General features: G+C 42.2%; 1 protein-coding gene and 1 long non-coding RNA gene across 7 annotated transcripts in view; one reads left to right on the forward strand and one right to left on the reverse strand.

The window, feature by feature from the left end:
- Positions 1-626, reverse strand: part of LRRC3B (leucine rich repeat containing 3B) — a 47,456-nt gene extending 46,830 nt beyond the window's left edge. For 5 of the 6 annotated variants that reach the window (XM_075417429.1, XM_075417420.1, XM_075417427.1 and 2 more), the window contains exon 1: positions 516-626. The gene's annotated coding sequence lies outside the window, so the exon portion shown is untranslated. Of the gene's footprint in view, positions 1-119; positions 137-515 lie in introns of those variants that run through there. The other variant, XM_075417424.1, reaches the window with a different exon arrangement.
- Positions 75-24,469, forward strand: LOC142361166 (uncharacterized). Its single transcript, XR_012763740.1, has 3 exons — positions 75-186; positions 18,740-18,836; positions 23,903-24,469. It is a non-coding gene; the product is annotated as an uncharacterized LOC142361166 (long non-coding RNA).
- The last annotated feature ends 1,186 nt before the right edge of the window (positions 24,470-25,655 follow it).

Raw genomic sequence — 25,655 nt, forward strand, 5'->3', positions numbered from 1 at the left:
TCGCAGCGGAAAAACCCCGCGGCGGCGGCACACGCGGCGCCTTCCCACTGCCCCCCCCGCTCCTCCCCGCCAGCCCCGCTCCGCGCCCCGGCCGCCGCCCGCATGCTGATCAGCGCGACCTCCGCCAGCCTGCCCCGCACACGCCTCGGACGGGGGTGCGCTCCCCCCCCCCGCGATGCTGCTCCGGTACGGGATCGGCGGGGGGAAGACGCGGGTCTCAAACCCCTCGCTCGCTCCCAAGCGAGAGGGTGGCAGCCCCCTCCCCCAGCCTCCGCCCCCCGACTCCCTCAGCACCGGCGGGGAGCCGGGGGCTCGCCAGCCCGGGCCGGGGGAGGGAGTAGGGAGGATCTCCGCCCAGCAGCGCTGGGCAAGGTGGCACGGCTCGGCACGGCGGCGGCCCCTCGGCAGCAGCGGCGCTGCTCCCCTCCCCTCCCTCTCCCTCCCCGTCGAGTGAGTTTCCTCCCGGCGCTGCGGCCCCCCCCCCCCCCACCCAAGCGCGGGTCCCCGCAACTCACATCGCGGAGCGGCGGCTTCCCGCAAAACTTCGCGCCTTGCCGACCCCGGCGCCGCGCTCGGCGTTGGCCCGGCGCGCGCCCAGCGGCGCAACAGGCAGCGCGGGCTCACCGGGCGCGGGGCCGCCCCGCCATGGGGGCGCCGGGCGGAGCCGGCCGGGGCGGCGGGGCCCGCTCGCAGCCACCGCCCGCCCTGCTGCCTCCGCCGGGCGCGGGCCGGGCGGCTCAGCCTGCCGCGCCGCCGCTGCCTCCTGCCCCTGCGCTGCGGCTGCAGGCTGCCGGGGAGGGGGAGAGCGAGGGAGGGAGGAGAGAGAGCGGCGCGGAGAGAGGGAGGGAGTGAGGGGAGGAGGAGACTCCCCTCTCGCTCCCACGGCGCGGGGAGGGGGTGGTGATGCTGTCCGTCCCTCCCCGGGACCGATTCGGCTCTCACCCTCCAGGTCTAGGGGCAGAGCCGGCCCCCACCTACCCCCCGCTGGCGGCCGAGGCAGAGCGGTCAGAGGGTGCCTCTGCCCTCCCCAGCAAAACACCAACGAGGTTAATTGCTTTGCCAATCCCAACGAAAAGCTGTTGTTAATTTGGCAAACTTGCCACTGCGCAGTTTCTTGCTAGTTATCGAACATATATACATGATACATGTCCCTTTTCCGAGTTAAGTAAAGGTGGCCCGTCCACCTGGTGTCAAATCCGGTAAATTTGCCACAATTTGGTATGTGACACGTCATGATTTCGAGTGCCCAATAGAGTCCCCCTACGCACCACGGAGACTGGAGGTGGAGTTGGGTGGGGGTGTTTCCCACTGTATCATCACTTCGCTTTTTCGCTTTTATTGGTATTTGCGGGGCGGTAGAACATTGGGGACAGCAGCGAAAGAGTCAAACAATCAAACCGTACAATCCCGAGTTCGCAATCCCGAGTTCGCAAACTCCAACCCACTCAATTCCATTCCGTTCCCTCTTTCACCGACAGTCAGTGGCACCAATGGCCACAGTGGCACCAATGGCCACAAGATCTCGTTTGGCTACCGATACATAGATGACCCACACGGTCAGCCCTTTTTGTCACAATCAGTTTGAGTTTGAGGATATAGTCATACCAAATAAAGCCACCCTCTAGCAAAATTTGGTTGCGCCCAACTAACCACTCGTGGGCAGAGGCTCTAGGCAACAAACACGGTCGATGCCGGGATTTTGTTTCACCGGTTTTAATTACTATCGATCGGTTGGTGAGGCCATTCGATAGGGAGGAAGTAACCATAACTCCCGCTGGGGCAGAGGTCAACTCGGTTACCCAGGAGGGCATCCAGCGGGACCACGAGGAGGTGTGACATCTGCGGCTCAGCCCAGCTAGTAACTATGATCCCGTCTTAAGAGAGTCATAGTAATAGGTGAACTTACTCTGGTCCCCCACCCGCCAACCAACCCTGTGAACTGGCCTTGCGTGGGACCGGTTGTTCGCACCCTGTTTGGGTTGGCCGCGGTTCTGGCCAGAGTGACTTTCTGCTTCGAGAGGTGCTGCTGCTAAATGGTGTTTGCGCGGAGTGCCAAAACAGAGGCTGGGAGGGACATCCCCGGCTGGGCGCCCCTCTCGCCCAAACACGCCTTCCCTGCTGCACGGTTTTCCGCTTCGGCTCTGCGAAGCCAACTTTCTGCTTAACCTCGGGCGGCAAAGGGTTCTGCTGTCTGTCCCCAGTTGAGAGCACCTGGGTGGGAGGGCTTCAGCAAGCTTCGTCTTTGCTTGGTAGCTGGTTTGCGTTAAGGTGATAAGCCGCCTAAGGTGCTACCTGGAACAGAAAATGAATTGGCTTGGATTTTCTCACGGCTTTTTTTTCCTCTGATTCTACAAAATTGTTTTATCTCCGTACAGACGGTTGTTAAAAAGAAACTGCTGGGTCAGAGGGACCATTGCTACGGCCACAGATAGGTGGTCTTTTTTTTTGGGGGTGGGGGGCGGGGAGAAGAAGAGACATGCAACTAATATGCTGCTAGATGCCATTCTCCATCATTAAACCTCAGCTCTGGGAATCTTTACCCAAGTAAATACTTACCTCCCTGAGTAATCTGTCTGAATCGTGTTCTCAAGATAATGCAGGACCAGGCCTTTGTGTTATATCAAAACCTGCTTTTTTGTGCCTATTTGCAAATTGGCTCGTGAACCCTTTTCTGTATGCCTATCGCTTTATATACTTATTAGTATAAAAGGAAACAGCAAATATGAAGAAACTTGATAAAAATCAGTTATTTCGTCAGTTCCTTACACATTCCTCACACTGACTGACTCAATCCAGCTTTGAAGACTTAATCAGTTAAAAAATAAAAACTTAGTACATGAGTGTGCATTGCTGTTTACAATGTGTTGGACGGTGTCACAAAGTCAGTGACAAGAAAAAGCCACGACACGACTGCCAGCCCTCTATTATTTGCAATAGGAAATGATTTTCAGGCTTTCTGAGTTCTATTCCTTTAACTGAAACTGACTCAGATTCATTTTAAGGCAGTAGAAAAATATTAATCATTGCTGAGAACACAAAATCTAATGCGCAGGAGCCACTTCTTTGAATTCAGCTTGTGTTTGTATTTTCCCTGTTCAGTGTATAGGCATCTGACAACTGGGTATAGCACCCTGGATGGAGGCGCTTGGTTGCTCATACCCACAATACTAATATTCGTGTGACAAGCATTGCAGACCTCCTTGGAATGACTTGCTGTGGTTAAATAGGTTTTTAATGAAAAAGAAGATTAGCAGATCTGCTTTTCATTTGGCTCAACAGTTAAAAAAAAAAAAAGTTTATTTGATTATATAAAAATTCACATCTTCCATGCAGTAGTTTCCCTTTAAAATTGAACCTCTAGTTGTACTTTATGGAATGAACCATTTGCATAGTTAAATATCCTAACAATGTAAGGGAAGACTGAGCTTAGCTTGCGTGACTTAACTTACCACATTAGCCATGATGTTATTCATCCTATCGATTTAAATGTGATTGCATGTGTTAAGGAAAAAAAAAAACCTCACAAAAGACAGAAATACCTATTTTTGTTGTTGAAATTGCAACTTAGAAAAAGTTTTTTGACCAGCTGCACACAAGTAGCTGGTTTGTGGGTTTGTATTCAAAGACTCACTCCTGAGAGGAGCTGAGCATCTATAACTTCAGTTGAAATTAATGGGTGTTTAGTATATCTTTGAAAAGGAGAAGAAAGTATTTTTTCTAGGGAAAATTACCGTGAAGGGATGCACAGCTACTTGCTGTTTTTTAGATTTTTAAGAACTGAAATACAACTGATGCTATGCCTCCCCTCAGCTGGCTGTGTGTGCGGCAGAAAGAATATGTTATTATTCTTGGTGGAAGAAACTTATTAGCTCCATGCTCCGTGAACAAACCCACTAGCAGATTTGCTCATTAGCTTATTGGCATCGCATATCTATTTTACATGATAAGTAGAAGGGAAAGGATTAGTCCTCCATTAGGAAGGAGTACAAGTTTAAAGGAGGAGAAGGTCATTTGGCTACCCTCAGATTAAGAAAGGCACTGCTAATACTTGCTGACTTCTACACATAGCTACGAAAATTAGGGAGCATCAAATAATAGGTGATACCAGATGGTTCTTACGTTTACCTCATAAAATAATTCTGACAAGTGTTTATAAGTATTTAAGGGTCCAGTGCTACCAACCTTTACACAAATATTTTTTTCCAATGCAAAAAACCCTACGTAATTCAGCAAGATTGTGTGTGAGTAAGGGTTATTCATACAAAGAAGACTTTACAGGACTGGATCCTTAAAAATTTATAAACATTAACAAAAAATTTAAGTGGCTAAATGTATTGGGTTTGTGTGGCAAGGTTTTGGTAGTGGGGGTGCTACAGGGGTGGCTTCTGTGAGAAGCTGCTGGAAGCTTCACCTATGACAGAGCCAGTGTCAGCCAGCTCCAAGACAGACCCACTGCTGGCGAAGGCCGAGCCCATCAGCGATGGTGGTAGCGCCTCTGTGATAGCATATCTAAGAAGGGGGAGAAAAACTGCTGAGCAAGAGCAGCTGGAGAGAGGAATGAGAATATGTGACAGCAACAACTCTGCAAACAAGGTCAGTGAAGGAGGGGGAGGAGGTGCTCCAGGTGCCAGAGCAGAGATTCCCCTGCAGCCCATGGAGAAGACCATGGTGAGGCAGGCTGTCCCCCTGCAGCCCATGGAGGTCCACAGTGGAGCAGATCTCCACCTGCAGCCTGTGGAGGACCCCACGGCGGAGCAGGGGGATGCCTGAAGGAGGCTGTGACCCTGTGCAGAGCCCCGCACTGGAGCAGACTCCTGGCAGGACCTGTGGAGAGAGAAGCCCACGCTGGAGCAGACTGACAGGACTTGTGACACCATGGGAGACTCACACTGGAGCAGTCTGTTCCTGAAGGACTGCACCCCATGTAAGGGACCCACGCTGCAGCAGTTCATGAAGAACTGCAGTCCATGGGAGGGACCCCACGCTGGACCAGGGGAAGAGTGTGAGGAGGAAGGAGCAGCAGAGACAATGTGTGATGAACTGACTGCAACCCCATTCCCCTATGCCACTCCTAAGGGGAAGGAGGTAGAGAATTTGGGAGTGAAGTCAAGCCTGAGGAGAAGGGAGGGATGGGGGAAAGGTGTTTTTATGATTTGGTTTTATTTCTCATTACCCTACTCTGATTTGATTTGTGATAAATCAAGCTAATTTACCCAAGTCAAGTCTGTTTTACCCATGACAGTAATTGTCGAGTGATCTCTCCCAGTCTTTATCTCGACCTGTGAGCCTTTCGTTGTGTTTTTTTCTCCCCTCTCCAGCTGAGCAGAGGGAGTGACAGAGCAGCTGTGGTGGGCAAATGGCCTCCAGCCAGGCTAAATCACGACACTAAATTAAAGAATCATCTGGTACCATCTATTTCTTTTAAGCTTCCCAGATATTCATAACTTTGTACAAAAATCAGCAAAGAATGCCACTTCTTCCAGCACTGAGATAAACTGAGTGACCTTCTCCTTATCCATTAACTAATATTTCTTTTACTGGAGGATTAATTCTTTTTATAGCCAACAATGGTATGAAATTCATATTCTAGATGTAGGCACGTTAAAGAGCTAAATCTTACAATGGTCTTACCCTAGCGGCATGTGTTCTAGGAGTTTAAATGGAGTATTTCTTCTGGCCATGGGCCACTGTAGTGGTTTTTTTTTGTGGAGGACAGTGCAAAGACATGTCAGCAGCACATTCTCCTTGGGATTACTCCATGCTCAAAGGGAGGACACATGCAGGGCTCAAAGCAGTAGTCTGTGTTGAGCCACAAGAGCAGCAAAAAACATGAAATTTTGCATCTTGGGAATACAAGAGCAACACAAACTACGGCGTTCACACTACAGCTGTATTCCTAAATTGGACACCTGCTTCTGCTATCTCTCTAGGCTTGATGGTGCCAACAGTCTTCATGCTCCTCTCAGCCCAGAGGTACTGCTGCTGCATGGATAGGTGATGAGGTTTTGCCCCAAGAAGATTAATAATGGAGAAAAATCATTTTTGCAGAGGGCCAGTACAAATCCTCTGTGACTCTTAATATCACTTAAGACCTGGGCTAGCAAAGTGCAGACCATCTTGATTTCTAAGCAGTGCAACTCTCACAGAGGTTTGAGGACTAGGTAAGATGAGGAAATTTTTTGTAGCAAGGCCTGTTGTGACTGAACAAGGAATAATGGTTTTAAATTAAGGGAGGGTAGATTTAGACTGCATATCAGGAAGAAATTTTTTACAGTGAGGGTGATGAAACACTGGAATGGGTTGCCCAGAGAGGTAGTGGAGGTCCCATCCTTAGAAACGCTCAAGGTCAGGTTGGATGGGGCTCTGAACAACCTGGTCTGGTTAAAGATGTCCTTGCTCACTGCAGGGGGGTTGGGCTAGATGAGCTCTAGAGGTCCTTTCCAACCGAAAGCATTCTATGATTCTATGATTCTTCAAGAAGCATCAGTAGCTTCTGTTTTCTTGTATTTGTCAGGTTCTGTCATTTTGAAAGATCTCACTAGTTTTTCACATAGTCCCTTTTCTACGAAGCAAAGAGTTGCACTGTATTATAGAAGGGAATTTCTGTTTTAAATAACAGAAAATCCTTAGATTGTCAATAATGCATTAGCTCTGAAAGGAAAACAGTGGTTGTAAATAAGCTCAACTACTTCAGCTCATACTCCACCTAGCTCTGATTTAGAGAAAAATATAAGTAGGGAAGTCCTTTTTTCTGCTATGTGCCCATCCTTTACTTGAAATTGGTATTTTGGGCTGCTCACAAAATAACATGCATTTCTGGCATACTTAAGTATTAGAAAAAGTACCAGAGAATAAATATATTTAATGCTAGTCAAAACAGGTTAGTGGAAGTTAGGTCGTCAGATACACTTGTGGAATTTTTGGTTATTTAGGAGATTTGTGTAAAAGATGACAGGTCTACATGAGAAAAGCAGCTGTATTGATAGGATGTACTTGGATTTCTGCAAGGCAGTTGACGTAATACCACATGACATTTTGATTTCAAGTCTTGCGTTACATGGAATTAACAGGTCACCCATTATGAGGATTAAGAAGTGTCTCAATAACAAATTTCAAAATGTAGTCTTTTAATGGGGAGGTTTGATTCAATGTGGGGAGCTTTCCCAGCAGAATCAGAAACAGCCTTCACCTAATACTATTTTATGTTGTTTTCAGTAGTCCAGGCCCTGAGATAAAATCTTTGCTTTAAAGGCTTGCATATGACATAATGTATTTTAGCACAGTAAATAAAGAAGATATATTACTTCTGCAGTGAATTGATTTGGCTAACTGATCACCGTCCAACAAGCAGCGCACTAAATTCATTTTACTACAGTCAAATGCAAATTAATACCTCTGGGAACAAAAAGCTTGTAGGAATGGACACTGTCTCAGAGACCAGAGATTCAGGGAAAGGTGAAAAGTGATTACCTTAGATAATCACCCCTAACATGACATCTCAGTGCAAAGCTGTGTAAAGGACTCAGCACAGTCCTTGTGTGTTTCCAAAATATCAAGCACAGCTGTGGTGCCCGCACTTTAAAGAAGATGAGAAAATATTGGAAAAAATCCAAGTATTTTGCGAGTCGAGCATGTGTCTTGAGATGGGAGGCTTAAAGAGCTGGACATATTCCATTTACTCAAGAAAAGGTTGAGAGGATACAGGGAAAAGATAACAGATAGAGGTGAGCTTTTTCACTCTTGCTGACAAAAGCACAACTAAATCCAGTGACTGGAAATTTAAGGTTAGATGTAATCAACCTTGAAATCAGATGCGATTTCCTAGCGGTAAAGGTAATTAAACGCTGTGAGAGCTTACAAAGGGAGGTGGTGCTCTCACCACTGCTTGATCTTGTCCTAAAAACTGTCTTTCTTAAATAAAGGCTTTACTTCAGCTTCTGGGATAACTTCTAATGGACAGAGAAGCCTCAGACAGGGAGGGAAACAGGGCCATGTCAGGCTAGATCCCCTGGTGGTCCCTCTAGCCCTACCTCTATTAGCATGATGCATCTGTGCGACTTCTTCCATTATGGCTGAAACAAGATGGCTTGAATTACACCCTGCCCACTCAGACATTTGCAGGTTGGCATTAAGGTAAAAAGTATAATCGGATACTTAAGAGGTCCAGTTGGCTGCTTACAGCAGTGAGGAAGGATCCCTTGTCCACTCCTCTCAGAGGATATTTGGCCTTATATATTCTGCAGTAGAAGTTTTTGCCTTCCCTTGGAGCATGTATTATTTATTTTGCTGTAGCCAGGAAGAGAGTAAACCAATGCAGAAAATTGTCTTAGACATCTGATGCTTGGGTCTGAATTAAGCCAGGTCCAGGAGCAGTAGAGATTTGTCTAGCTCGGATTGGCAAAGATGGTGGATTTTTTGTGTGGATTGTTTCTGTGATTGTCTGGGCATGTCACACCTAATCAATTCTCAAGTATTGCAGGGATCTCAGGTACTGCTTTAGACACATAATAGTTTTGTTTATCAAGGACTAAAATGCTACGGGTTAGCAAAAGTCATTGTCTCAACCTTGAGGTACATGTAAAACATTCAATAGCCTTTGAAACACAGGACATCAGACTAGACAATCTGATGATCTCTATTGGCCTTAAATTGTGAGGAAATGTGAGCTCCTACTTTTTCAGGGCTCCCAGGAATATAGGTATTTATGCCATGAGTCACAAGTGCCAGTCTCCAGTATCACTGGTCAGGGAGAGACAAACCCATGGAGAATTCAAAAACAAAGCAACTCCCGACAAAATTTAAAAATATGCCAACACAAAATATTGCCATTTGCTTGCAGTTTTTTGCCTGGCATGCATGGGAAGGACTTCTCAGAGGTACCTGCCTTAAGTGGGAGAGCCTGGCTTCTCAGCTTCCACCACCCATAGTCCCTTCTTGCCCGTGCTGATAGGACAGGACTGCAGGACAGCCAGACAGCTTGGTCATGGAGAAACCCTGTTCAAAGCAGGTTTCTGAAGACTTCCAGCCCTAAGCTATGAGATGTTTCATCTTTGTGGCAAGTGAGGGTGCTCAGCATCCCTGCGTGAGAACCTGGATGTTGAACACCCTTCTCCGGTAAAAGATTCACAAAGGCACCATGGTGTTTTGGTGGGGTTGCAAGGTGCAAGTGGCTCCATCCAGAAAACCTACTGAATAAACATAAATTAACTGTTCTTCTATGTAGACTAACATAACTAGTGATAATTCAAATGTAACCTGTTACCCAGTGTGTCGTGGAAAGGAATGAAAGAAAACCAACTCAGACTGGTGAAACAAGACAGAAAACACATGTACATGTATCATACCAGTGTAGATGCACATCTCCGTAACTTACTGCCTCTCAACAATATGCTTATAAAATGAGGGTTGTATTAATCACCAAGAAGTGTATGGCTGATGTGATGCTGCAAATTATTCATAAACAAAATGAGTAAACCACAGCATTATAGATCCCCAAAATGTTTGCACCTGGCAGCCTACAAGAGCACAGTAGGTATAGCTTCATATAATGCTTATCATCACAGAACTGTAGATTCTTTTTGCTGCTGTGGGGTAGGAGGAAAGGGCGTATTATAGCCTCAGCTCACAAAGATATTCTTCTCAGTTTAGATTTATCACAGGTTTCTCTTAAACCACAGTTTTATTTAAGAAATGGCCTTGTCTCATTGAGTGTATGTACAGACTGCAAATAAGGTTTTCCAAACAAATCCTCTATTGCGTAGTGCTTGCTGTCATTTTTAATAGCTGGATGGAAAAAAAAGTTTGCATAAAGAATCATTGTGTATGATGGGACATATAAGAAGCAGCCAGCACTATCCCAGAAGCAGTTTGCAGGTTTGTCTGGGCAGAAAATGAGAAACTTTGATGGATTTATTGTCTTCCTGAAACAGAAGAAAAAGAGCTTTTTTAAAAAAGTAATCCAGCAACAACTATCAATGACATAAAAAGTATTAACTCCAGACATCTGAGACATGGACATCTGAAACATCGTTCAGAGGATATTGAAGATATTTCTTACTTTATGTGCAATATCATGAGCGTTTACAAAAATCTGATTGCTCTGGAAGAACAGGAAGAACCCAGGATCTGTTATCTTGAGTCGTTCAAAATAATCGACTTGATTTATTAGGTTTTAGGTGGATTTTTTTTTAATTATGTCTATTATTATGATGTAGAAAACTTAGCCAAATTCATTGGGATATTGTGCGTATTCACTGAACGTGCATATTGCGCCATACATTTACATGGCATTTTACAGTAATAGAAAGGAAAGTATGATGTGCCCCAGAGAAGCTGCCATCCTAAGATCCTGATCCTGCAGGTGTTTATACATCTGCTCAATATTATACACCAAGAGTGCTGCCATTGACTTCACCTGAACTTTTAGAGGATTTCAAGTTAACTGTGTGCCTCGATCTTTTGCTGACTGACACTTTTAACAATACCTATGGACAAACCAGTAGAACAAAATACATCGGTTAAATGATCCCTCATGCTTAGGCACTTAGTTTCCACTGAGATAAAATGAGAAGGTATATGCAATTTACTTTCAAAGTAAATCTTGCTCACAAGATGGAAAGTGCTATATAAAGGCTGTTATTGCTATAAAATTGCCTTTTTTTTTCCTGCAGACAGTTTGTTGAAAAAGTGTTCTTTCATCTTCCATAAAATTGTCTTGCAAGACAATTATGTTATGGTGTAATCACAGGTGTGTTAAGGACAAATATGTTATGGTGTAATCACAGGTGTGTTAAGGACAAATATGTTATGGTGTAATAATAAGTGCTAGAGGGGAAATGACGTGATCTGTAGTAACATATATATATATATCTATCTCCTATGTGTGAAGATTTCCTTCTCTTCACATATATCACATATCATACGTCCCTGGTTATTACCGTTCGTCAGTACTTGTCATCATGAAGGACCAAGATTGAAACACTAAGAAGATGTGCATTTTTCCCCCATTAAGCTCTGAAGAGAAGCTGGTGGAGATTTAACATAGTCTGGGATTCTCATAACTGTTCTTCAATATTCTCCTTTCCATGAGAATTCCACAGAAGACAGTCCAGTGTGAACCTCCCATTGAATTAAGCTTTGCCAGTGCAACCTGGATGGAGAAGCAGCATGGGAGAACTAGAGGTCCTGCAAAAATGAGAAGTGTGAACACTATCTCTGTGTGCTTTAGGAAGTGGGAAAAGTCAGGCTTCCTGCAAAGAAAACCACTAAGCGATTTTTTGTTACAAGGCACTGATCTTAGGCTAATTGCCAAAGCTGAAGTTACTGACTCTTCATAGATACATAGTGACCCACAAGAGCAACAGTCAAACAAAAGAGAAGAGGATCAAGTAAGCAGAAACATTTGAAGCATAATTGCCTCCTTTCTTCTGTCTGTCAATAAAATCAGACATTTTTTGCTCTTTTTTAGCTAGTTGAGTGCACAAATTCTAACTAGAGTTCTTGTTAACTGTTGTGCTGAGAGGCACGAAAGGCTGTCATCCCAACAGCATTTAACCTGAATAAACATTAAACCCCACTTCAAATCAACGGTCTACCAAGAACTCTTTCAGGCTCAGCGGAGTATCTGAAACTGTTAGTCAAAACTGGTCGTTGATCGGAGGGAAGTAATTGCCCCAGATGCCCAAGATGCCAGAGCAAATTCATCGTGGGTGCAGGGATTTTCTAGTTGCAGGGAATGAGCCTGGTCACAAGATTTGTTGCTGGAAGGACCAAATGGTCTAAGCTGTCTCCCTCTCTGAAAAACAGCTGGAGCTTAAACCCTCTTTATTTGGCTATTATATTTAAAGGGAGCCAATTATCCTGTGTCATATTCATTTAAATAAATTTAAATTGTAAATAAGTAAACAGGATTAGACCAAGTATTTGGCCTGACTTGTCAGCTTGGAGGGAACAATGAGATGAGGTCCCCAAATAATACTGCTGCCAGCTGATGACTTGGTTCACTAAGAGAACAGTCTTGTGATGATACGCATATTAAAAGTGCCTAAAATCATTAGAATTAATTTTAAAAAATGGTCTCTGGGAAGCAGCTGAGCAGGGACTTAGAGCAAAACAATGAGAGAGAGAGAAAAGTGAGGACATTGAAATGGACTGATTAATAAAATATGAATACAGACAAAGCTGTGCAGCTGGGGTTTTACACTAGCATTTAAAAATCGCAATATGTATTGTGCCTCTGGACCTATATGCCTTTAAATCTTTTAGAAACATATTAAAAATACTCAAAGAGGGACCATTTTGAAAAGCTCCCTGGAGTTATGCGTGATAATTAAAACGAAGTTCATTGTAAATCCTTCTGTCTAGTTCAACAGTATTACCTGCTTACAGACAACCCTCAGAGGGCAAAGTCGAAGCCTTGATATGGCAAAATTATTGCCCAGTGATGACGCATTGTTTGTGCTTACAGAAATGCAGCATGAGCACAGTAACAACGGATCTTATATATGGGTGTTACAGTGTCAGGAGAAAAACATCAACTACATCATTGTTTATACTAATGAGACATTTCAATTTCAAAAGTCAAGGAGAACAGGTAAGGGAAGAGTCAACTGTACTTCAATTTTCCATTTTAGGACAAATACCATTCTCTAGATCATACAGAAGCAGTATGAAAATCAGAGTAAAAATTAATTTGAGGGGGATGAGTGGTTGAAAACATTTGGATGGTAAGATCTCTGTGTATATAGAAGTTCAGGTGATCACGATCTTAGATATAATATGATTCAGTGAAAAACAGGGTGGAAAGAAATCTTTTAATTTGTCTGGAACTGTATACTGAAAAAAAAAGAAGGTAACTGAATTTGAAGTTCTTATTAGTCATCACTGAGACAAGACATGTATCTGTATCTGACGTACAAATCAGCAGATTTTTTAAGCAGCATAGCACGGTTCCCTGTTGGGCATTGTAAAACTGCGCTGGATTTTGGAATAGCATCCATCCTGATGCAGAGGGCTGGCACAGCCCTCTGCAATTTTCTTCCGTTTAAGCCTTCAAGACAGCCCTGAAGCAAAATCTTGATCTTGTCCTCACCCTAAAATCAAGGAGTGGTTTTCATCGTGTTCCTTTTTTCCTATCCCTTACATTCATGTGCAAGAAGGGGTTGGACAGCACTTCCTAGATGTGCTGAGGGATCTCCTCGCGGAGAGGTTGTGCGTGCAAATATTGCACACGCTTTCAAGGGTGAGTCGAAATATGGCCCCTGTTACCACGGAACAGTAATGAAACAACGTATTTGTTTTTATGAAAGATGCATAGGCCCTTCCATGCTTCTTACAATTTCGTTTGAATTGTTGCTTTCATTGTGAACCTGTTAGTTCAGGGTTTTAAGAGAGCTTCGGGCTACTGTTTGGCACCCAACACCACCAGTACAAGAGTAATGGTTTATTTGGACAGTTTAATAAAAATCAGTATCTCAACTGTTGCCAGGTTCAAAGACAATCAAAAATACATGTGGAGGTTTTCAGATTTTACAAATCGTATTCGGATTGTCCAAGGCATCTTTGCCTTTAGAAACTAATTACACAAAAAATATGAGAGTTCCTAATTTGAGGTGATTGCCTTGCCAAATTAGGCAAAAAAAAGTATTACAATATTGGCTGACATACTAATGGGTAAAAATAATGTGCATAGATAGCACAGTAAACAACTGAAATTCCATGGAATTTGATTTTAAAAATCTATTGATGATTGAATAACAACAATGTGAGTCATTTGACATGGCGGGGTATAATGATGACTTGCACACTGTGGTCCTCTGTAAGGTGGTTTGAGATACGTCAATGCATGCTTCGCATCTAAGTACATGTAATTGTTATCGATTTAAGATATACCTCAGTAACAAAATAAACATCTTTTGGTCTCTACAGGTCTTCAAAGAACAAATCTTCTAAAGTACTTATTGAACCTAAAATTATTTCAAGAAAGAGGAGTTTGAAAACTGTTGCAATATATATGTAAGAACATAATCTATGGCATTTTCTGTGGCAGTTATTCCCTATGTTTTCAGAACTGAGAATGAAGTATATTGGGAGCTGTAATGGTAAAGGGCTTGCAACAGAAAATTTTAATTTAGAGGCTTTAAATCAAATGATTGGATGGCTCAGAAAGCTGGTAACAGGCTGTGTACTTGTTAACCACAATACCACTTGTTCGGAGTCAGTCTGGGTTGCAAGTGCCTGGCAGGAGAAGCACTGGCCTGGGCTCTAAATGGTGACTTCTCCACATTGCCAATGAGGGGTCACAGCCTGGGGCTATTGCTCCCTTCAAACTACATCATTTGTGGCTACTACCAAGTATGTATGTGCTAATGACCAAAGTATTCCTGGGCAGACTTTGCACTACAGCTGTCCTGGCTCCCATGCTGTCAGCAGCACCCAAACAAGCTACAGTAAAGCTGAAGTGGCTCTGTCTACATGAGCTACAGCCACAGTGAGCAACCCTATGCTCTCACTAATGCCCAGGGTCTCACGTGTCCTGCTTGCTGCCCCTGAGTCATCAGGGGCTGCTTGTCCATAGGGACAGCAAGCACAGAGAGACAAGGGAAGTGTTTCAGTTGTCTTTCTGGAACCTGATGGTGACTTGCCAACATCAGGATCTTGCTGGAGCAAAAGAAGGTAACAAGGCTGCACGTTTTCTTCCTCTTTGGAACAAACAGAAAACTATGAAACTAACTTAGTTATACTGACTTCAGGAAAGCTATGGGAGTCCGTACCAGTATCTGCAATTGGTAGCTCTCATAAGGATTGAAACCCATGCACAAAACCACTGCATTTGTGTTTTAGAGGAAAATTCTGTATTGAAAATGGCAGCATATGTTTCATGAAACAGCATCATTTCTGCTGGCTGCATACCTTACAGTCCCTTTTGTGTGGATTGCTGGCAGGGCTGTGCTGCACCATGTGTGGACACTTGCTCTGCTCTTGCATCCCCCCAACGACATGTGGGATGAAGGAAAAGGAACGACTACAGCTCAACTTTTTCAAAATGTATGTACCTTCAAATCTCTTTGGCATTCACGAACAGGCTCCTTTACAAATGCCTGGCAATTACACTCATACCTATTTTTAGAGTTGTCTAACACACTTCAAAAAGCAGCAAGAAATGCAAAAAACCAGGACTACCATGTGTCACTTTCTTTAAAAAACAACACTTGAGTTGCCACGTCTTACTACTTTACTGCTTGTAAGATGGGTGGTGTCACCCTTCAGATTTTTCCAGGCACTGATTCTAGAGAAATTTAGTCTCTCAAACTATATTTATTTCAGTTTTTTGGGAATGGGAAACCAGGAAATGGTGGGACAAGAAAAACACACTGTTGGACAGAAGATGGAATATTTGAGAAGTGTTAACTCTGTGATACACTTGCCTGGGACAAGTTTATGACCTGGAAAGCAATACTTTGTGCTGTGATGTTTGACACAACATGAAGTCCAAAATGGCTGCCAAAACAGTATGACACTGCACCACAATTTAACAAGGATTATTGCATTTTGTCTATTTCTCCTGTAGGAATGGAAATTCCCCATATTTAACACACAGTATGCTGGGGTCTGTGTGGACTTCCTGATAATTACAAACATGGTTTCATAGACAGCACCAAAAGTGCTTGTAGGCTGATCATTAGTATTGTTTATGTACATACCATATTTTCAAAACCTACATTTCAGTATAATCAGCACAAGTAACGGAACAGTTGGAATTGCCTGTGGCAACCTCAGTCTTTTTCAGCCCTGTTAAAATATACGTTGGTAAAGTCCAGACAGTCTTCTCCTCTAAGTGAGCAGAGGATGAGGAATAGCTGTTATGCATCTGTGGAAATTCATGGGATTTTGATCATATGAGAGAAGAGGACTAATTAGGAAATGAGAATGGGTCTGTAGTGCAGAGAAAGTACTTGGAAGAAATCTTTTAACTTTCGTGCTATCTGGGGTGATAGCAGAGCTTGGCCACCATGTGCAGCTGTTCTGGGATATATCACAATGAACAGAGATTAGCCGGTATTATTCAGCATCTGCTTCAGTGTCCTCAGTATCCTGTGAAATTCTGGGCTTTACCTAATTGGGCTAGAAGGAGAAACAAACCAATAAATCTTTTTTTATTATGATTATACTAGTCTGGGACTAAATGAATGTTAAATATAATACCTGGGAATACTAGCTAATCATCTTCCAATCATAAGGATAGGTATTAAGGAGCAGACTGGTGTATAGAATTGTTTAAAATTTTTTTTTTCTTAATCTTATAACAATTAGAATAGCCATTTATTACTAGTCATTACTGCCACCCATCACCACCAGGGCCAGAGGTGGCCAGTGTAGTTGAAGTAATGCTTAGCCCCTTTCTTATATAGAGCAGCGGTCGAAAAAGCATTATATCAGTGCTCCAAAGTGAGTGTTAGTTTCCGGTAAGCTTCCTGATGGGACTAAAGGGGTCAGCTTTAATCTAGTACGCCCTAGATCATTTGGGATTTGAGAAATGCCCTGCACTTCCATGTCCTAGTGCCCCTGGGGAGACCAGCATAGATTCAGTGTACCCTCTTCGTAAAGGGAGGTTCTGGCTGAAATCCTCTGTCTTAGGTTTAGATCTTTCTCTCAACCATGAGCTTTGTTAATGTTTGAGGCATCCTGATCTGCGCTCACTTTCCCCCTCGCAGTTAAGGCAGGGTGGGCTGCAGGATGTACATTTATAGGAGGCTTTCTTCTATGCTTACCATGTGAAGTTTTGTTAGTGATGTTGGAATAGGTGCTTTGACCTAATTTTGGAACTGGACATGTGGAGATGTATTTTGAAACTGTGAACCTAAGTAATAACCATGCATAATTAGCAGAAACAATGAGGACTGTAGAAGGAAAAAAAAAAAACAGCTACTATCCTTTTCTGTATCCTCAGTGTTCTGAATAATCACCTGGCAGGAGACCTACTCTGTGGAGAGCTGCACTGGCACGTAGGCAGCTGTATGGCAAGGCGCCTGGCATGCAGGCAATTATCTCTCCCTGCTACCAACTGCATCCGCAAACTGGCCTCGGCCCAGCGGTGGAAGGAACAGACTCAGTCCCAAAATCTAAACCAACAGAAGCCCGTGGTCTAGCAACAAACCACCTTAGTCAACATTATACCATGTACGTGCGACAGAGGCACAACTCTCTGTTTTTGGCTGGGTCATTGTCCCATTTGATATGTCTCTTCACAGACAAAGGCACGTACTGGCTGAATTAGGAGGATGCGGGTGGCCTGGGATCATCTTTGCACCTTACCTCATGCTTTTCTCCACTATAACTTGTGGGTAGGGTTCTGTAAGACACCATTACTGCTTATAAACAACACCGTAAGTAGAACTGGGATACCAGCTACACAAGGAGCTGTCCTGAACAACCATTTTAGGTTTATAGCAGAGAAGAAGGAAAGTTTTGAAAATTTTTTGTCACTGCATGTTGGGATCTCTCTTTTCCATAGACTAATCAATGAATACTATAGCACAAGCCTTCCTTGGAAATGCTGCTGAGAAGACAGCTGAGGATGGATGCCTCTCTGTGCATATCATTATAATAGCTGCATGCAAAAGCATAAGCACATCAGAGCTTTCATATCTACAACATTTAAATTCACTGACGTTGCATTTTTAACTAAAAAAAAAAAAGAGGTGAGGGAAGAAATTGTGGGGCTTCCACTATTGAGCTTTCAGGATCACTATTTTCCAATGGTGACATGATTGTGGATTTTTTAACACCGATATAGGGCGAGTTGCCTGACGGTATTCTAGGCTAAGCTGTACAGAAGAGAGGTATATTCATCCCTAACACTGGTGGCTGCCAGATCCGTTCTATATGTTCAGTAAATTATTGCATAAAACATTTAATTTTAAAAGAGGCAGGTTGAGGGCAATTAATTGTTTAAACAATGTATGCTATAATATGTAGTCAAATATAGAACATATGAGGGCAATTAATAGTTTAAACAATGTATGTTATAATACATAGTCAAATATAGAACATATTTTATAATATATACTCAAAGTTCAGAATTAAAGTTCAATGCTCTATCTTAAATGTATGTGACTGTGAGGATTTGTTTTTTCAGGGCTGTCCTAACTATCAAATGCTTTTTCTTTTTTTCATACTTCTATTATACAAAAAAATAATTGATGGGGAAAAGCCCCCAATACTCATCCTCTCAGAATTGTCAGAATTTATGGGCTGATGCTAAGCCTGTACTAGTTTTGTAAAAAGTTGGGCATATTTTCAGAAATAGTAAAAAACCTCACAGAGAAGAAGTAAAATATGTTAATAACCTGAAAAAAGTAAGTGCATCAAATGGATTTTATCTTTCTTGATATATGTAAAATGTAAAAATTCAGTAGCTGTTCAGGCATTAAACTTTATTTTTTGTAAGCCGTAAGAATAAAGAGATAAATTTCAGTTTGAACCCCCCAAAAACCTCTCATTCATAATATAAATAGGTACTCTGGGTGAGAATCTTTGCAGAGAATGACTGTTGGAAACAATCTGTCATCAAAATGGGGTCATGAAACACAAACCTTCAGAGAAGGCATCAGTACGCTTCACTCTTGCAACAACCTCCCAGGAAACCATGCTGCTCGAAGTATTTATGTCTGAAATCATATCTGTTTGCAGGCTTCAGGTCAGTGAGGAGGAACTATAGTACTTTCTCTTTTTTTTCCAGCCCCATCTGGCTGCCACTGCACCTGAGCTTTCAAGGAACAAATGCTCTGACTTCATCTTGTGTGCTCATTCCTCTGGATTCTGACAATGCCTCTCAGGTTCGTAGGTGTGTCAACCCCATTGTAATGATTGCTGCTGAAACGGATGCACTGGGAATTAAAGGTGGGGATATATGTTTAAATTGCCTTTCTTATTCATCAGAAGTGCCAAGCACCTGAAAGAAATTTCAAAGGAACAAGCGCAGCTGTAATGGTTGGGGGCTTTTTTTGCTTCTACGGATAATTTATATAAAGCCCTCTTCACTTTGATTTTCTTATCTGAGGGGGAGCGAGGGTGCGGAAAACCTCAACTTGAAAACTGACAGAATCTTACCATTAAAACTGTTGCAATCAGAAATCTAATTGCCTTGCAGAGGAGCAGTAGGATCGCATAAAACAGGGTCACTCCATTTCTAGTTCCTCATCCCACCCAAACATCTTCAACATTCTTGTATTATTTTCTAGGCGTTTGCATCACCTACACTAATACAGATGGTTATGTCACAGTCACCAAGCAAAAAACAATGTCTTCATGAGGAGTGGTTTCTTATGAATGGAAAATGTTTAATACATATACATCCATCCCAAGGGTCCAACACCTTTCCTCAGGAAGAGCTTGTAATTGGTTTCATTCAGGAAAGCCTTTGGGATCGCTATTAAATTAGTTGTAGTGGGTAGGCTCTGTCAATCCAACAGCTTCCCCAAAGTAAAATTTTTAACCCCTCTGTTGCTCTCAAAGGGATTTGGATATTTAAAAAAAAAATTGAAAGAATAAAGAGAGAAAAGGGCTAGTAACTCATAGCGATTAAATGTCAGCTCGAGCTGACTTGACCTGTACCGTGGGGATGATTCTTTTCAGCAGGCTGCCTTTCGAATTTCAGAACCTAATTTCATAAGCTAGTGTTTAGAAATATTTCTGTAAAATTTTGTATGCTATCCCTCTCCATCCATAGCCATATCGCTCCTCAGCTGCCCCTGACTGAAATTCCATTTGATGTCATGCCTGTCCAGTAATGTAAATGCTACTGTGAAAGCGCATGGCATGGGGCTCACTCTAAGCTCTTGATGAGTTACTGCTTTTGGAAGACAATTTGTCTGAGAGGTGTTTTAAGCTCACAACTTTATTTATCCAACAGCTTAGTAGTAGCCTGCCATGGTCTCTAGGCAAGAATTTGGGCAAGCCTGGCTCTGGTCCAGAGGAGTCTGTGTCTGAGCTGAAAACTTCCCTTGTACAGCATCCACAGCTTAAACTCCCTCTGACATAGCTCACCCCAAACTCCAGTGCTCTTTGGGGAAGAGCCTATGTGTGCCTAGCTGTCCGGCCAACATGGCCTAAGCTGGCAAGAGCATGCTTTAGCCCAGTCTACCGGCAAATATCCCGAGTTAAGCAGAGCACGGCTGCTTCAAGCCAAGGCTGGGCTACAACTAGCAGCAAGGAAAGAAAGAGCAAGGGTAACAAGGCTCCTTGGGATTATGTCTGCTCTCAAATCCTGGCCTCTGCGGGGACTACATAGCTATTCTCGTTGGAAATGGAATTTTCTCTTAACATAGAAAAAGTAGTAGTAGGACAAGTAGTAGTTGGTACTGTGCTTGTTACCCAGTGACAACATTGCAGTGGGCACTCTAAGCCTTTGTCCACTGCCAAGCTAGAAGTCCTTCACCAGGTAGAGACAGAAAGAATGCTGATCTCTATTGTACCCAGACACACGGCAGATAACTTCAGATAAATTAACTGATGTTTCAAAACAGATGCAGTAGTTTACATTCTTGCATTCAGTCCATCCAGCTGATGACAGTGGGAGCTGAATTAGCTCATGCACTTTCAAATGACTAATCGTTCCTGCATTTTGTCCTTGAAGTGCATCTCCTACTGCTCTGTTCCATGGAGGCACAGCACAATGAGGGCAGTGCTTGGAAAAGAAGTCAGGTGTCCAAATTTCCCATGCCCTTTTCTCACTACAAAATATATCTGGGCTAGGATCTTGCAGTGTTACTGACTGCAGCTGGTCTATGTTGAGTTACCCAAGAGTAAGATATATGGAATCTCAGGGATAAATGAGCAGTTGTCTGCATGTAATTTTTAATTGAAATGTTAATGTAATCTCCTATGCAGCAGACAACATTTAAATCAGATTTTCTTCAAATTTGCTGTTGCTGGAAACACATACAAAAAAACCTCCCACAAATAAGATCTTGAATCTTAACTCAGATGGGAAAATTCACAGGACGTTCTCTTTGATTAATTTAAACATCACTAATTTAAACCTCTAAGCTCTCCTGAGTAATTCTGGTAACAGCACTTAAAAATAATGTTCCTGTGAAAAGCTCTGCTAATTCAGAAAATGATGAGAATTACCATTGCTCATTTCACAAAGAAGAAGAAAGATGTGGCACAAGCAGGAAGTTCTAGTCTATTAGCAAACACGATCAAACATGACATCATTAGTACTGGCTGAAACAAGCAAGATTTTTATACTTAAATATTGAATAGTAGGTCTTATGAGACCCTGAAGGGAAAAAGAAAAAACAAAGCAAAAAAGATACGTACCCACAATGAGAAGGAAAACTATCCTTCGTGATACTAGTAGACAACTAGTTAAGTAACAACCACTTTCACATTTTGTCAATTTTATAAATACTTCTCTAGTTTTGATTAAACTGATGTCACAACGGTCAAAATTCTCTTCCCATCATCACAAGCAGCTGCTGGTCAACTTGCATTTTTAGTTTCTTCCTCGAATTTCTTATAGATCAGCTTCTAAGCTGCTCTGATTTAATCTTGCACACCGTAAATGCCTCTGGCTTGGTCCAGCAAATAGAAAAGTTTTTTATTCAACCTGCTGAATTTTTGATTTCCTATCAAATGCCATTGTGCGGCTGTACTTCAGTGAGCCCCTATAGGAGTACAGTTTCTGCAAGAGCAATGACATGCAAAGGGGAACTAAAGTATTAGAAATTTTTCCTGCAGTGGCTGATGAGATATTGAAAGCACATCTTTCAACAGAAGTCTGTACTGTTTTGCCTTTACATGAGTTCAGCATACCCAGTGCAACTGAGTTGGTGATGTTTTGTATTCTCTTGTCAAGGGTCTGTTGTTCTTCCCAGAGCATACTTCAATTTTGTTGGTGCATGAGAGAGCGCCATTCCTACAAGGATCCAGCCTGTAGGCAGATATGTTTAGATGGTCTTGGCTGATTGTCAATGGTATCTATTTGTGAGATATAATATATAATTTTGGATCTGTAAGGAGCGTCAGTCTGTGTGGCCTTAAAAAATGCAACCAGTTAGTTACATGACATTGCAGTTGCACACACTCAAAACACTAAGTAAGCTATCATAACATTCCTTAGCAAGATTCATAGGAAAAAGTTAAATCCACTGTTTCACAAGTTAGTTTGGTACGAAACAATAAGGTATATAAAAATAACTCATGCGGCATTGTAACTACCTGTTGTCCACTATGACCATGCAAACTCAGCCAAACACAGGCAGTGTCCTCCCTTCTTGGATGATGCTCATTTTTGTCCCTGGTCTGTTGGGGGCTGGTATCGGTTTTGCTTAGAGGTTATCACCACTACAACCACGATTAGACCCATTCATTTATTGTCCATTTCTGTTCATAGGCTTCTGGTATTTATTAGCAACCTTGAAAGAGCCTAGATTACACAGTGGGGTAAGTGTCACAGACAGGAAGAAAGTGTGTGGGTTTCTGAAGAGCAAGATGGCTAAATTTAGATATCTCTGTCATTAAACATGTAAATGTTATATACAGGCTATCTGTCTGGCATTTCTTCCAGAACTTACAAATCAAAAGAAAATTCCAACCTTTATTTTGTTTCTGTAGAAATCAGCGAGAGGCCATAAAGGCACGTGTATGCGCATGTGTGTGTGTACGCGTGGCATTTTTTTTAATCTATGTGGAAATCTATGTAGTGTTGAAAATATATCATTTGGAAAGAGAAGGAGGTTTAGGGTTGTTATTGTCATAGTATATTTCAGTATTGCTTTCACTTTCTTCATTTACTTCTAGAACTGATTTTTTTTTCTGCTTTTCTTTCTGATATCAACTAGAAAAGTAGATGCTATAGGGGAAGAAAAATAAACAGGAAGAACTCTAAACTTTTTCCTCATTTAGACAACTGAGATTACATTTCTACTGGTTTGCATTTGAGATGTGTTGGTTTTCAAATGCTTCCTAGAGCAAAGAAAAAACCTAAAAAGTAAATATCTTTCCAAAGCACTTTCTTGCAAATGGAACGGCAGTACAAGATTTCTACATTAAACTTAGACTCAAGTATCAGAAAGACTCAGACTGATGCTGATCTATTGCCCTTTATCTGAAGAAAAAACAACTGAGATGCTATAAAAATGAATAGTATATCCTTGCTTTGTTGTGTTAGAGTATATGAGACTAAGCACTCACAAAGTATGTTTAGATATAAATTTTTGGAAGGATTATCTAGAACCTAGCCTTTCATGGTTTGCACCTGATTAATTGCAAGGCTGAATGCTGAAATTTTTTCTTAGGCAAAACTTGCCTTAACATTTTCACTAAGTTCTGAGACAGTATTGAAGAGTTTGAATCCAGATTTGCAAAGGCATTTAGATACTTAAAGATGCAGATAGTCATCAAATAGTATTTGCAAAAATGCCATGCAGAATCTGGGGCTAATTGCCTTTGAGAAGTAATGAGCATTAGACATCAAACAGACATGGTGTTTGTCAGACAACAGACAGACCTGTCCCATTGGGCACTTCTGTGCAATGCTAGGTGCCTAATGGTCTTCAGAGTTTTTACTGTTTGCCTTGCATCTGAAAGGACTTTAAAATCTGGCTCTTACGTTAAGAGAGAAGAAAGAGCATGTTGTAATTTCATATGAACAGATAAAAAAAATTAACATATAAAATAAAAAATAAGTAGATGTGCCAACTGTAAATATCTGCTATGTAAGTTTTGAATGTTCACATTTTAAACCACTATCTAAGCATATTTCATGATCTATGAGGCCAGGAGGGTGTAATATATATATATAATATACAACTAACAGAGAATAGATTACCTACCTTTACAAGACTGCTCATAAGAACACTTCTGACTTTTCTTGACGTTTCAAATATATTTACAGCACGAGCTCCATTTCCATTGCAAGCTGCGTACAACTGTGTGAACTATTACATTTTTCTCCTGCTGATATCCAGAGAAATGAAACTGCTGCCTTGAGCCATGTTTTGAACTACTAGCCACTGTCACTTGAACCAAGCAAAGCTTTAAAACTTGCACTGCAAGAATTCTCCAGAAGGTACAATCTCCCCCTCCAAGCCTCTGAGTCAGCTGCTGATGGGAAAAGACTTTTTTCAGATTGCCCCACAAGGTATTTACCTTTCAAGTCAACTACTGCTGAGTTCATTGTGTGCCAGTCTTACCCGAGTACAACAGCAGGTCCCTAATAAGTATTTACAAGAAATGCTAGTGTGCCTAAAATGTTAGTGTGCCATGACCATGCACGTGAAACAGCCCTGAGCCTAAAGACCTGACAGATGAATCTTGCTGTGTCCCTGTGCATTGAAATGAACAAATCTTTGCCTTTCAGGTTTTTTAATCAAACCAATAAAACCAAGAGAGATTTCTTTTGTTCTGTAATTGTGTTTGTGTCAGTGCCGTGCCTTTCCCAGTTCATTTGTTGTGATTTATATTTCAGAAAGCGTATGGTTGTGCTCCATGAGAAATATCTCTGTTGAATTGAGTTCTCTGACTGTAGTAACTCTAGATGAGCTCAGTGTCTTAATCTGATGATGATTTCTTGTAGTTGTAAAACCTCTGTGTACAGTGGCTGCATTACTTATAGTACTTTGTTTTGGTCTCATCCTGCAAATTCTTCACTGTGTGGGAATTGCCAGAAAAGATTTTTTTATTGCGTGTAATAAACCAAAATAATACACTATGGGCAACTTCCTAATTAAAGATTGTGACATAGGTCAAACTCTGCTTTACTTGTCTAAATTCAGATAAAACATCAAGAAGCTCAAAAGAAACAGGTAGATTTTCTAAAACTTCAGCAAGACTCCTGTAAACACTGGCTTTCACACACAAAAACATGACTGAAGATCCAAGGTGGCTGGAAGACCACTGTTTTTATCTGCAGATCTCTCTGGTGAAGGTGAAGAAAGGACATCCACGGAGGACATGAGAAAAGCAGAGTACCAGGATTAAAGGACCAGAGGTGTCCTGAGTTCCTTTGGCTGGGAATCTAGAAAAGCTGGGCTCTGGGAAAGTATGCTATAACTGCAGTGTTAATACTAAATGCTAGCAGCAAATGGCCAGCAGACAGTACTTGTGTAGCAGACCAGGGGAAAAACCCTAAACTCATATGTGGCCAGATCGTAACTACAAATGCATCATCAGCCCTGCACCTCTTGTACTAGGGGACTCGTCACCACCTGAAATCAGAAGCCTTCTCCAAAGTAACTAAACTGGGATTAAGGCCTTCAGGATTAAGGCAATTGTAGGCAATGTGTTAGAAGCAAAATATGTCCCAAGAAAAGCACATTATACATGAAGTTTCCGTACGGCCTTCAAGAAGCAGGAGATGCAAAAGAGCCAACAGATCAGACAGTCTGATTCCCTCTGATGACAGGGACTGCTCTTCACCTGTCATTCCCAGTGTTTGGTACCGGGCAGTCAGCCTTATTTTAATCACATCAAACAATGACATACTTAGCCTTTCCCTTGCAGGACTCCATTCCTAACCTTCCAGCCCTCTATAAAAGGAAACTTTTTAATAGACATGTCAAGCTAATGCAGCATGTGATTTTGGGAGCATGCCATTTTTATTTCTCAAATCGGCAAGAATTACTTTTAAATTCAAAATAATAAGAAGA

This window comes from Opisthocomus hoazin, chromosome 4 (genome assembly GCF_030867145.1).
Source record: "Opisthocomus hoazin isolate bOpiHoa1 chromosome 4, bOpiHoa1.hap1, whole genome shotgun sequence".
Taxonomy (NCBI): Eukaryota; Metazoa; Chordata; class Aves; order Opisthocomiformes; family Opisthocomidae; genus Opisthocomus; species Opisthocomus hoazin.